At 24.2% G+C, this 4,514-nt stretch overlaps 1 long non-coding RNA gene across 1 annotated transcript; it reads left to right on the top strand.

Moving 5' to 3' along the window:
* The first annotated feature begins 1,226 nt into the window (after positions 1-1,226).
* LOC145844244 (uncharacterized) lies at positions 1,227-4,309 on the top strand. Its single transcript, XR_014370277.1, has 2 exons — positions 1,227-1,356; positions 3,818-4,309. It is a non-coding gene; the product is annotated as an uncharacterized LOC145844244 (long non-coding RNA).
* Positions 4,310-4,514: the final 205 nt, after the last annotated feature.

Raw genomic sequence — 4,514 nt, 5'->3', positions numbered from 1 at the left:
TTAAGGTTATAATTTAGAAAATTTTTGGAAACTATAAAGTTATTATTTGTATGTCTTTTGATTTTATTCTTGATTGTTTTCTTTTGTTGGTGTATTTAAATATTTTAGCTGACAAGCAATCAATATTTGTTAACAAAGTAATAAATAAAGTTTTTTAAATTATATATAAGACTAAGTTAAGAAGTAAAGTTATTAAGTAATTATATTTTGGTCAAACTCATAATTTTCAACTAAGTAATAAATAGTGTTGTAAAGTTATTCATAATACTTAATTTAAATTCTAAAATTATTAAGTAGCTACATTTAAATTTATCTCATAGTGTTTATTAAGTAATAATTAGTGTTCAATTTCTTCATAAAATGTAAGTTGAATAGTAAGGTTATTAAGTACTTACTTTTGAATCAATCTCATAGTCACTAACTTAATTATAAATAGTGTTGTAAAGTAAATTATAATAGTTAAATTAAATAGCAAAGTTATTAAGTAGCTACATTTAAATCAATCTCATATTTACTGCATAAGTAATAATAATGTTGTAAAGTAATTCATAATACTTAATTTAAATAGTAAAGTTATTAAGTAGCTACATTTAAATTAATCTCATAGTTTTTAACTAAGTAATAAATAGTGTTTAAAAAGTATTTTATCAGACATAAGCTAAATAGTAAAGGTATTAAGTAGTTACATTTAATGGTATTTTAGTAAAAAAGAAGTGTTTCCTAACCTTACATTGAATAGTTAAGTTGTACATTTGAAAGTAAATTAAAAACATAAAGTTGATCAAAATGACTTAGTAAGATCAAGTAAAGGCTATAAGTGGCTACAGCCAAAAGTACTTGCAGAAAAGTTTTTGTAAATATGAGTTGTATTAAGTTAAGTTCAACAGTAAGTTTAAATGAGTTACTAGGCAACCTTCTGATACACAAATTAAGTCTACTGGGTATATAATGAACAAAGTTTATATTATATCAAGCAATAGTCAACTCTCACAATACTGGAGGGATTGTAAGAAAAAAAAACAAAAAATTTGTTTACCAATCCTAGTTGGTGTCCAAACCAGTACCCTGCAGTGTTAGCTTACATGATCAGCTTCAAGTGAACGTATCAATATGAGAGTTTGAAAGTTTAATAAAAATAAATCACATATCCAAAAAAATCTTACCCTGGAACACTAATCTAATATAGTTGATAATTTCCTTTTTAATAAAAACAATAAGTGTGAACAGTTATTCTTTTACAGTTTTATTCTAAAAGCTAAATTATGTCGTCTAAAAATGCCGGTGAGCCGATTGAGCAGGACAAGTATGAACATTACAACTATGAACAAGACAAGTTGACTGGTCATGGTGGAAAAGGTAAGATGTTTTTTAGTTTTGTAAGGTATAATTGGATATAATACTAAAAAAAATACTAGTCCTGGACAAGATGTTAAAAGGTATCCAAGTGGTGTGCAACTCAATAACCGAAAGGTTTTTTTGTGCACCAGGTCCTAGGACCAACTATTTTGAGCAATTTTATTTTTGTTGTTCAATAAACAAATACTAGGCATTTACAATTTTTATTAAAAACCTTTTAAGTATCAAAACTTATTTTGTAAACAAATTCATATATGTTAGTTTAAGGATTGTTAACACACAGTTAGCTTACGGCTTTATTTGGCCTATTAACAGAAACCTCTGGCCTGCTATGGGCTAGTTAGCTATAAAAAATCTTTTGAAAACCATTATAAATTGAACTTTTATGAAAATATTTATTTAAAAAGGTATTCTTAGTTTGTTTCACAGTGTAAACAGTAGTGCTTGTATAAATATTTTATTGTTATTTTGAATTTGAAATTAAAAGCTAAAAAAATTGTACAATTTCTAAAAGTTACAACACCCTTATAAGAATGAAAAAAAAGTTATTTAATGTTATATACAATAATGAAAACATGAAAATGTCTTCTTTTTATGAATATAAAGTTTTAACTTTTCAATTGAAAAAAAAGTTCATAAAGATTTCACAATTTCTTATACTAAAGGTCTTTAGCTCAAAAAACTAAAAAGAAGATAGAATATTAAAAAATTTAAAGTTTCCAAAAAAAATATTGGTAAAAATGTGGTCCATTTGTTTTTTTTTTCAGAAACTTTTTTTAAATTATTATATCAATCAAATAAAAATTTTTACACTTTATACAAACTGACTTATAGTTTATACTATAAGCTTTCATATAAAAACTGATATGTTGAATATTGTAAAAAAAATATGGACTTCATACACCCTTAGTAAAAGTAATAATAAGCAACCTTAGTGCTTTAAACATGTATAATATTAAATTTCATTTACCAGTTAGTTATTTTAAGTGTTACTTATCGATTGAAATTGCCCAATAATCTATGAAAAATAATGATAATTTAAAAAAGGCTCATAAATTTCAGATTTTAAATTATGGAATGTTTTTTATGCTGATTTAACTGTTGCCTGTTATTTAAGTAATTTTGTTTTTAGAAATAGTATTTAATCTTAATACAAACCCCAGAATATCCAGTTTTAAATTTTAAATTTCCACTAAATTGTAACAGATCCTTTTTTTGCATTTCATCACAAACCACATAATATAGAGTGAAAGTTTAAAGAAATTTCTTTTTTTGGTTTTACCTTTCGTGGGCTGAACCCATTTAAAATTCAAAAAAATCTCTTTATAGCTGCAATTTGCCAACCATTTTGTTTTAAAATGTTAAAGTAGACTGAGTAAGACTTAGCTTTGTTGAGTTTGATACTGTTTTTGTACTTTAAAAGAGATATTTTTAAAAATAAAATGATCAAAGCTTACAGATTTTCTTATATTAAAACACTTTAAATAAAAGTTTAGAAACTAACCTTTATAATCTAAGACCACTTGTAAATTTTAATTAAAAATTGTAATTTTTGTGTTAGTTAAGAGTTTTTAGTGGAAGAATTATTTGTTAAAGATATAGGGGTAGGTCAAACATTTCTTATAGCAGAATTAACTCCTGTTTTAGAGCTCAAATTATATACTATTTAATACTGTACATAAAGCTTAAAATATTTGATTAGTTTTTAGGGTATAGTTAATTAAGCAAAGAGTTTATGCATCATATGGAGAAATGCATTGATTTTTTTAGATTTAAAAAAATTGACTGAAAATTATTATTTTTCTTCTTTTTTAATAAAAATTCTCTAGGTTTCAAGAAATATGTGTTGCAAGGAGTTAAAAAATTATAATTTTCTGACAAAGTTTTATTTTTTTCTAGAAAAAAAAGTGTGTTTGTGTAGTGTGTTATTTGATTATTTAGAATCAATGAGAAAAATATACAAAAATCTATATCCTTAGTGTTTGATTGTAAGATATTGATGTAAAAAAAGTAAGCTTTAATTACTTTCTGTATGACAATACAAAAACTGAAAAATATATACTTATGTACATAAAAGTTTTTTTTATATATTTTTGCTTTACATGTAGTTGAAGTATAAATATAACATGTATTTAGTGTTCCACAAACCTTTGTATCGTTGCAATTTATACTTCGTATTTAGAAAATTTCATTTTTATTTTTAAAATATTGTCGATTTTTGTATTTCTAGGCTAATTTGATGTAAAAATAAAATAAAAACTAAACTTTTTATGTAAAAAAAAATAGTAATTAAGAACTCTTGGTGAATGAAAGCTATGCAAATAAAGCAAATGCAATTTGCCCTACAAAGTACATGTTTTATTTTACTTGAAATTTCAGGACACAAAACAACTTCTCATATTTTATGGCAATGAAAACAAATAGTTTTTATCCCAATCAACTTACTTATTTTTTTTGCTAGGGCGCTCAAAAAAGGAGTCTGATCAACTGAAAAACAAGGATCCAAGCAAGAAAGTTCCTGGTATGGTGAAAAATGGAGAAGAAAAAAGAAAGAATGAAGCTATTGGAAAACAGTAATAAGTACAAAAATATTTAGTTGTTTTGGCTACTTGTTTTTTAAACAAAGTTTTTTCTAATTTCCACAATGATTAAGTTTAAATAAAAGAAGCTCTTTTTTTTTTAAACCAAACAGTAACAAAATAATGATACCATTTGTTTTTGCTGAATATGATATTTCTTTTTATAATTTTACTTCATCAAGTAGTTTACGTGTTTGTTGCAAATGCTTTTATATTTTTATCCTTACCAATCCTTGTGGCCGTATTATGTTACTCTAGTATACTCTTCTATACATACAATAAAAACAAAGTTGTTCTTTATGTTTTACAAGTATTACTATTCTATTTTGTTTCGTACTCATGTGAAATTTACTTAATAAAGTGCTTCTGTTTTCTGTTGCTTCAATTAAAAATGTATTCTGTTTAGTAATCCAGTAATTAATACCTAAAAACCATTTAGCCAAAAGTGTTATATTTTTTAGATTCTCATGATTAAGTTGTTATCTATTTTATATTTACTAATAATTATACAATGTACAGGTTTAAAGATTGAGTTGGAGTTTAATAACTTATCTTGAATTTAGTTGAAAGAGTTTAAAA

This window comes from Thalia democratica, chromosome 9, assembly GCF_965202585.1.
Source record: "Thalia democratica chromosome 9, ktThaDemo2.hap1.1, whole genome shotgun sequence".
NCBI lineage: Eukaryota > Metazoa > Chordata > Thaliacea > Salpida > Salpidae > Thalia > Thalia democratica.
The sequence above is the reverse complement of the archived record's forward strand: the minus strand, read 5'-3'. Positions and strand labels throughout refer to the sequence as shown.